Here is a 10,000-nt window from a genome sequence, read left to right as displayed (position 1 = left end):
AACATGATTTATATCCAGAGATATTGAAAACAGGAAAGAATAAGGAAATGAGAGAGAGAGGGGGGGAGGGGGGAGAAATTAATATGACATATCCAGAGATGTTGAAATCCGAAAAGAAAAAGAAAACGAGAGAGAGAGAGAGAGAGAGAGAGAGAGAGAGAGAGAGAGAGAGAGAGAGAGAGAGAATTTAACTGTATGACCTCATATCAGAAAAACAGCATTGTTTCGAAAAATGCAGAACGAAATCAATTGGCAAATATATGGACAATTTACGTAATTAATACAGCATCCTTTTGATTCAAAAGAATGTATTATTTTCTACAGAGAAACCATATGAGAAGAAAACAAATGGGCATTGTAAAAAGGTTCATCTTGAACTGTTCAATAATAGCAGCAAAGCTAAGGGGCATTTAGATAGGTGGGGGAGAATAATGGGAAACATGTACCACAGCAAAGCTACGGAACGTTCAGAAAGGTGGGTTAAGATTAATGGGAAACAGGGATCACAGCAAAGCTAAGGTGCGTTCAGAGAGGTGGGGAGAATGATGGGAAACATGTACCACAGCAAAGCTACGGAACGTTCAGAAAGGTGGGTTAAGATTAATGGGAAACAGGGATCACAGCAAAGCTAAGGTGCGTTCAGAGAGGTGGGGAGAATGATGGGAAACATGTACCACAGCAAAGCTACGGAACGTTCAGAAAGGTGGGTTAAGATTAATGGGAAACAGGGATCACAGCAAAGCTAAGGTGCGTTCAGAGAGGTGGGGAGAATGATGGGAAACATGTACCACAGCAAAGCTACGGAACGTTCAGAAAGGTGGGTTAAGATTAATGGGAAACAGGGATCACAGCAAAGCTAAGGTGCGTTCAGAGAGGTGGGGAGAATGATGGGAAACATGTACCACAGCAAAGCTACGGAACGTTCAGAAAGGTGGGTTAAGATTAATGGGAAACAGGGATCACAGCAAAGCTAAGGTGCGTTCAGAGAGGTGGGGAGAATAATGGGAAACATGTACCACAGCAAAGCTACGGAACGTTCAGAAAGGTGGGTTAAGATTAATGGGAAACAGGGATCACAGCAAAGCTAAGGTGCGTTCAGAGAGGTGGGGAGAATGATGGGAAACATGTACCACAGCAAAGCTACGGAACGTTCAGAAAGGTGGGTTAAGATTAATGGGAAACAGGGATCACAGCAAAGCTAAGGTGCGTTCAGAGAGGTGGGGAGAATAATGGGAAACATGTACCACAGCAAAGCTACGGAACGTTCAGAAAGGTGGGTTAAGATTAATGGGAAACAGGGATCACAGCAAAGCTAAGGTGCGTTCAGAGAGGTGGGGAGAATGATGGGAAACATGTACCACAGCAAAGCTACGGAACGTTCAGAAAGGTGGGTTAAGATTAATGGGAAACAGGGATCACAGCAAAGCTAAGGTGCGTTCAGAGAGGTGGGGAGAATAATGGGAAACATGTACCACAGCAAAGCTACGGAACGTTCAGAGAGGTGGGTTAAGATTAATGGGAAACAGGGATCACAGCAAAGCTAAGGTGCGTTCAGAGAGGTGGGGAGAATAATGGGAAACATGTACCACAGCAAAGCTACGGAACGTTCAGAGAGGTGGGTTAAGATTAATGGGAAACAGGGATCACAGCAAAGCTAAGGTGCGTTCAGAGAGGTGGGGAGAATAATGGGAAACATGTACCACAGCAAAGCTACGGAACGTTCAGAAAGGTGGGTTAAGATTAATGGGAAACAGGGATCACAGCAAAGCTAAGGTGCGTTCAGAGAGGTGGGAGAAGATTAATGGGAAACAGGGATCACAGCAAAGCTAAGGTGCGTTCAGAGAGGTGGGAGAAGATTAATGGGAAACAGGGATCACAGCAAAGCTAAGGTGCGTTCAGAGAGGTGGGAGAAGATTAATGGGAAACAGGGATCACAGCAAAGCTAAGGTGCGTTCAGAGAGGTGGGAGAAGATTAATGGGAAACAGGGATCACAGCAAAGCTAAGGTGCGTTCAGAGAGGTGGGAGAAGATTAATGGGAAACAGGGATCACAGCAAAGCTAAGGTGCGTTCAGAGAGGTGGGAGAAGATTAATGGGAAACAGGGATCACAGCAAAGCTAAGGTGCGTTCAGAGAGGTGGGGAGAATGATGGGAAACATGTACCACAGCAAAGCTACGGAACGTTCAGAAAGGTGGGTTAAGATTAATGGGAAACAGGGATCACAGCAAAGCTAAGGTGCGTTCAGAGAGGTGGGAGAAGATTAATGGGAAACAGGGATCACAGCAAAGCTAAGGTGCGTTCAGAGAGGTGGGGAGAATAATGGGAAACATGTACCACAGCAAAGCTACGGAACGTTCAGAAAGGTGGGTTAAGATTAATGGGAAACAGGGATCACAGCAAAGCTAAGGTGCGTTCAGAGAGGTGGGAGAAGATTAATGGGAAACAGGGATCACAGCAAAGCTAAGGTGCGTTCAGAGAGGTGGGAGAAGATTAATGGGAAACAGGGATCACAGCAAAGCTAAGGTGCGTTCAGAGAGGTGGGAGAAGATTAATGGGAAACAGGGATCACAGCAAAGCTAAGGTGCGTTCAGAGAGGTGGGAGAAGATTAATGGGAAACAGGGATCACAGCAAAGCTAAGGTGCGTTCAGAGAGGTGGGGAGAATGATGGGAAACATGTACCACAGCAAAGCTACGGAACGTTCAGAAAGGTGGGTTAAGATTAATGGGAAACAGGGATCACAGCAAAGCTAAGGTGCGTTCAGAGAGGTGGGAGAAGATTAATGGGAAACAGGGATCACAGCAAAGCTAAGGTGCGTTCAGAGAGGTGGGGAGAATAATGGGAAACATGTACCACAGCAAAGCTACGGAACGTTCAGAAAGGTGGGTTAAGATTAATGGGAAACAGGGATCACAGCAAAGCTAAGGTGCGTTCAGAGAGGTGGGAGAAGATTAATGGGAAACAGGGATCACAGCAAAGCTAAGGTGCGTTCAGAGAGGTGGGAGAAGATTAATGGGAAACAGGGATCACAGCAAAGCTAAGGTGCGTTCAGAGAGGTGGGAGAAGATTAATGGGAAACAGGGATCACAGCAAAGCTAAGGTGCGTTCAGAGAGGTGGGAGAAGATTAATGGGAAACAGGGATCACAGCAAAGCTAAGGTGCGTTCAGAGAGGTGGGAGAAGATTAATGGGAAACAGGGATCACAGCAAAGCTAAGGTGCGTTCAGAGAGGTGGGGAGAATAATGGGAAACATGTACCACAGCAAAGCTACGGAACGTTCAGAAAGGTGGGTTAAGATTAATGGGAAACAGGGATCACAGCAAAGCTAAGGTGCGTTCAGAGAGGTGGGAGAAGATTAATGGGAAACAGGGATCACAGCAAAGCTAAGGTGCGTTCAGAGAGGTAGGAGAAGATTAATGGGAAACAGGGATCACAGCAAAGCTAAGGTGCGTTCAGAGAGGTGGGAGAAGATTAATGGGAAACAGGGATCACAGCAAAGCTAAGGTGCGTTCAGAGAGGTGGGAGAAGATTAATGGGAAACAGGGATCACAGCAAAGCTAAGGTGCGTTCAGAGAGGTGGGAGAAGATTAATGGGAAACAGGGATCACAGCAAAGCTAAGGTGCGTTCAGAGAGGTGGGAGAAGATTAATGGGAAACAGGGATCACAGCAAAGCTAAGGTGCGTTCAGAGAGGTGGGGAGAATGATGGGAAACATGTACCACAGCAAAGCTACGGAACGTTCAGAAAGGTGGGTTAAGATTAATGGGAAACAGGGATCACAGCAAAGCTAAGGTGCGTTCAGAGAGGTGGGAGAAGATTAATGGGAAACAGGGATCACAGCAAAGCTAAGGTGCGTTCAGAGAGGTGGGGAGAATAATGGGAAACATGTACCACAGCAAAGCTACGGAACGTTCAGAAAGGTGGGTTAAGATTAATGGGAAACAGGGATCACAGCAAAGCTAAGGTGCGTTCAGAGAGGTGGGAGAAGATTAATGGGAAACAGGGATCACAGCAAAGCTAAGGTGCGTTCAGAGAGGTGGGAGAAGATTAATGGGAAACAGGGATCACAGCAAAGCTAAGGTGCGTTCAGAGAGGTGGGAGAAGATTAATGGGAAACAGGGATCACAGCAAAGCTAAGGTGCGTTCAGAGAGGTGGGAGAAGATTAATGGGAAACAGGGATCACAGCAAAGCTAAGGTGCGTTCAGAGAGGTGGGGAGAATGATGGGAAACATGTACCACAGCAAAGCTACGGAACGTTCAGAAAGGTGGGTTAAGATTAATGGGAAACAGGGATCACAGCAAAGCTAAGGTGCGTTCAGAGAGGTGGGAGAAGATTAATGGGAAACAGGGATCACAGCAAAGCTAAGGTGCGTTCAGAGAGGTGGGGAGAATGATGGGAAACATGTACCACAGCAAAGCTACGGAACGTTCAGAAAGGTGGGTTAAGATTAATGGGAAACAGGGATCACAGCAAAGCTAAGGTGCGTTCAGAGAGGTGGGAGAAGATTAATGGGAAACAGGGATCACAGCAAAGCTAAGGTGCGTTCAGAGAGGTGGGGAGAATAATGGGAAACATGTACCACAGCAAAGCTACGGAACGTTCAGAAAGGTGGGTTAAGATTAATGGGAAACAGGGATCACAGCAAAGCTAAGGTGCGTTCAGAGAGGTGGGAGAAGATTAATGGGAAACAGGGATCACAGCAAAGCTAAGGTGCGTTCAGAGAGGTGGGAGAAGATTAATGGGAAACAGGGATCACAGCAAAGCTAAGGTGCGTTCAGAGAGGTGGGAGAAGATTAATGGGAAACAGGGATCACAGCAAAGCTAAGGTGCGTTCAGAGAGGTGGGAGAAGATTAATGGGAAACAGGGATCACAGCAAAGCTAAGGTGCGTTCAGAGAGGTGGGAGAAGATTAATGGGAAACAGGGATCACAGCAAAGCTAAGGTGCGTTCAGAGAGGTGGGAGAAGATTAATGGGAAACAGGGATCACAGCAAAGCTAAGGTGCGTTCAGAGAGGTGGGAGAAGATTAATGGGAAACAGGGATCACAGCAAAGCTAAGGTGCATTCAGAGAGGTGGGAGAAGATTAATGGGAAACAGGGATCACAGCAAAGCTAAGGTGCGTTCAGAGAGGTGGGGAGAATGATGGGAAACATGTACCACAGCAAAGCTACGGAACGTTCAGAAAGGTGGGTTAAGATTAATGGGAAACAGGGATCACAGCAAAGCTAAGGTGCGTTCAGAGAGGTGGGAGAAGATTAATGGGAAACAGGGATCACAGCAAAGCTAAGGTGCGTTCAGAGAGGTGGGAGAAGATTAATGGGAAACAGGGATCACAGCAAAGCTAAGGTGCGTTCAGAGAGGTGGGAGAAGATTAATGGGAAACAGGGATCACAGCAAAGCTAAGGTGCGTTCAGAGAGGTGGGGAGAATGATGGGAAACATGTACCTCAGCAAAGCTAAGGGACATTCAGAAAGGTGGAAGGAGCTTAATGGGAAACGTGAACCACAGCAAAGCTAATGGACATTCAGAGAGAGGGGGGGGGGGTGAGATTAATGGGAAACATGGACCACAGCAAAGCTAAGGGACGTTTAGATGGGTAGGGGAGATTAATGGGAAACACTGATCACAGGAAGTCTAAGGGACGTTCAGAAAGGTAGGGGAGATTAATGGGAAACAGGTACCACAGCAAAGCTAAGGAATGTTCGGAGAAGTGGGTGAAATTAATGGGACACATGGGCAACAGCAAAGCTAAGGGACGTTTAGGCGAATTGAGATTGATGGGAAACAAGGACCATAGAAAGGCTAAGGGATTATCAGATAGGTGGGGGAGATTATTGAACACTTTGGAAACAGCAAAGCTAAGGGACGTTTAGGTGGATAGGAGAGATTGATGGGAAACATAGACCACAACAAAGATGAGGGACATTCAGAATAGCAAGGCCAAGAGTTACCAGGAATGATTGCTATGAAAGAAAAAAAAACTGGTTCAGAAATAACAGTTTTTGTAATAAAATGTCTTCTCGTTTTGATCTGCAGTTTTTTAAAGTTGAGTTTAATTTCTATCCAGGTTTGTAGATTCCATGTTATAATCTCATATTTCAAGGTGGTTATCTTTAAAATGTGTTTGAAAATCTCTACAATATGATTCCAATGACGAAAGAATTTATCACCCTGATTAGAAAAAATAACTTGTAACTTATAAATCTAATTTATATAGAATGATTTTTACCATCATCTAATATATTATTTATTCTTCGATACAGGGTTCATAAAACATTCATAAACCGGAGCTATATTGCTCACTGGAAAACTTCTTAATGCATGATATTAAGTGAGATATCTTCTCAGATCTGTGTGGTAAATTTTTGGTGACATGAATTAACACATCGGTTTCTCTGTCCGTCCTCATTGCTCGGGGGGAGGGGGGGGGATTAATGGATTCCTCTTCCAAAGCACACACACAAACTGAGAATCAATACACAGTTTTGTCCCTCCTTACTGGGGGGTTCCTGGAGAAGTGGATTCTGGAGACGGGATCTTGGAGACGGGTTCCTGGAGACAATCCTTCGAGTACCGCTCATCTGTTGTAGTAGGTTGGCCAGTGCACCAGCCACCCGTTGAGATACTACCGCAAGAGAGTTATGGGGTCCTTCGACTGGCCAGACAGTACTACATTAGATCCTTCTCTCTGGTTACGGTTAATTTTCCCCATGCCTATACACACACCGAATAGTTTGGCATATTCTTACATATTCTCTTCTCTCCTCATACACCTGACAACACCAAGATACCAAACAATTCTTCTTCGCTCGAGGGGTTAACTACTGCACTGTAATTGTTCAGTGGACACTTTCCCCTTGGTAAGCGACTTTTCAGCTATGGTTAGCAGCTCTTAGCAGCCTCTGTACCATGGCCTTCCACCGTTTTGGGTTAGAGTTCTCATGCTTGAAGTTACACTTCCGCACACTATTTTATCTTATTTCTCTTCCTCTTGTTTTGTTAGTTTTCATAGTTTATATAGGAGATATTTATTTTAATGTCACTGTTCTTAAAATATTTCATTTTTCTTTTTTTCCTTTCCTCACTGGGACATTTTCCCTGTTGGAGCCCCTGGGCTTATAGAATTCTGCATTTCCAACTAGGGTTGTAGCTTAGCAATTAATAATAATAATAATAATAATAATAATAATAATAATAATAATAATAAAAGATCCTTTTGCACTAAAGCCAGGAATGTGACGCTTAATAATATTTCTAATATTCTTTTTAACAAAGACTGTTTTTATGATGATTTATAATCAAGTCTAATGAATCGATTAAATTCAATTCTTTGATTCCAAATGTAAAAAGAGTTTCGTCCAGTCATACATTATACATTACTCCTGTGCAAGATATAACATACCCAGTGTGTAAAGGACGTTTGATGGTATAATTTCAACCTTGAGAAAAAGAAAATATGAAAATATAGATATTATTATTACCAGGAGATTGCGTGCTCTACCTGTCATTGTGCTGCATTTGTTGTTGTTGTTGTTTTTTTTGTTGTTGTTGTTGTTCTATATATCTACATACGTATATATGCATGCCATTTTACCTGCGCACACCTTTACATAATTGCTTAGCCTTGAAATCCGAGTTTGAAGTCCAGGTGAATAAACCTAACTAGGACATTTTTGTCTCTCGGAGCGAATCCTTTTGGGCAAAGGACACTTTAAGTTCCCTAAGAAACGGGATGCTGCTGCTGCTTCTTCGAAGCTAAGTCGAGAGGGACAAGACCGTCGCGTCGTTTAGTAATTCAGTACCGTACAGTATATATGTGAGTGTGTATATGCATGTATATATATATATATATATATATATATATATATATATATATATATATATATATATATATATTGATATTATTTTTATTATTATTATTAATAATAATTACTAAGCTACAAACCAAGTTGGTAATGTAGGATGCTATAAGCACAGGGACTCCAACAAGAAAAATAGCCCAGTGAGGAAAGGAAACAAGGAAAAATATCATATTTCAAGAAGAGTAACATTGAAATAAATATCTCCTTTATAAACTTTAAAAACTTTAAAAAAAAAACAAGAGGAAGAGAAATAAGATAGAATAGTGTGCCGAGTGTATCCTCAAGCAAGAGTACTCTAGCCAAGGCAGTGGAAGGCCATGGTACAGAGGCTATGGCACTGTCCAAGACAATTTTATGAGTTACACTTGTGTATACTAAGCAGTATGAAAGCGTAAAAAAAAAATCTATTTTAGCTGAAGTATCTTTTGTTACTACTAAAAAAATCTATATATTTATCAAGGCAGTGCTTCTTAAGTCTTATTATTAACTTGTAAAATTGAATAATTTATTCACAGCATGAAACAGTAACAGATGGATTCAAGATTCATTCGCCAGTGGCTGGATTAGACTTGGAGTCATTTATCACAGCATCAGACAGTAACAGATGGATTCAAGATCCATTCGCCAGTGGCTGGATTAGACTTGGAGTCATTTATCACAGCATCAGACAGTAACAGATGGATTCAAGATCCATTCGCCAGTGGCTGGATTAGACTTGGAGTCATTTATCACAGCATCAGACAGTAACAGATGGATTCAAGATCCATTCGCCAGTGGCTGGATTAGACTTGGAGTCATTTATCACAGCATCAGACAGTAACAGATGGATTCAAGATCCATTCGCCAGTGGCTGGATTAGACTTGGAGTCATTTATCACAGCATCAGACAGTAACAGATGGATTCAAGATCCATTCGCCAGTGGCTGGATTAGACTTGGAGTCATTTATCACAGCATCAGACAGTAACAGATGGATTCAAGATCCATTCGCCAGTGGCTGGATTAGACTTGGAGTCATTTATCACAGCATCAGACAGTAACAGATGGATTCAAGATCCATTCGCCAGTGGCTGGATTAGACTTGGAGTCATTTATCACAGCATCAGACAGTAACAGATGGATTCAAGATTAATTTCCTTGTGATTGGATTAGACTTGGAGTCATTTATTCACTTCATTTTTTCACGAAGGTGTTATTTTTTTTTCGAAAGCTTTATGTAGTCATAAAACAAGTAGACCTACCCATTTGAATTTGAATTTGAGAAATTATTGATAGCATTGAAAGTTAAAAAAATGAAATTCTAAGAATAAGATTGCATTAACATAAAGCTAAAATTGGCTATTGTAAAATGACTGATTTAGTCAATATATCTTCAATTTTTATAAATTATATTAAATTTTTGCGGTGTAAAATTTTCTCAAAACTTTCCTAAAAAGAAAGTTCAAAACATAAGAAATTCTAACATTAAGATTGCTTAAGTATAAAACTACAGTTGGTTATTGTAAAATGAATGATTTAGTCAATATATCTTCAATCTTTATAAATGATGTTAGATTTTCACTGTGTTATATTTTCTCGGAAGCTTTCTAGAATAAAAAGTTGAAAGAGGAAATTCTAAGAATTGAATTGCATGAATATATAAATACAATTTATTATTGTAAAGTTATCAATTTAGTCAATATATCTTCAATTTTTATAAATGACTTTAAATTTTCACGGTTATATTTTCTCGAAATCTTCCTACGAAAGAAATTTCAAAACATGAATTAATAAGGATAAGATTGCATGTTTATAAAACTATAATTCATTATTATAAAAATATCAATTTAGTCGAAATATCTTAAATTTCTATAGATTACGTTAAATTTTCTCGAAAGATTTATGGAACAGAAAGTTCAAAACCTGAATTAATAATTAATAACTAATGACAACATCGCGATTAATATTCGAACTATTAAAAAATGAATGTTGACAAATAGTTGTCATATGTCTTTAATAGCTTAATGCAACGTCCACACTTCACCTATATAGATGAACATTGGCTCTTCTTGTTATAGGTATACTCCGTCTTTTTCTGATTCATTTGCAAAATCAACATCTCTCTCTCTCTTTTCTCTCTCTCTCTCTCTCTCTCTCTC

At 41.3% G+C, this 10,000-nt stretch overlaps 1 protein-coding gene across 1 annotated transcript in view; it reads left to right on the top strand.

Annotated features, from left to right (window-relative positions):
• The window catches only part of LOC137632440 (zinc finger protein 845-like), a 399,727-nt gene that overhangs the window by 210,676 nt on the left and 179,051 nt on the right, over positions 1–10,000 (top strand). The gene's annotated exons all lie outside the window — the stretch shown is intronic.

This window comes from Palaemon carinicauda, chromosome 41 (genome assembly GCF_036898095.1).
Source record: "Palaemon carinicauda isolate YSFRI2023 chromosome 41, ASM3689809v2, whole genome shotgun sequence".
NCBI classification, from domain to species: domain Eukaryota; kingdom Metazoa; phylum Arthropoda; class Malacostraca; order Decapoda; family Palaemonidae; genus Palaemon; species Palaemon carinicauda.
Note: the sequence above shows the minus strand (reverse complement) of the source record. Positions and strands in the feature narration are given on the sequence as shown.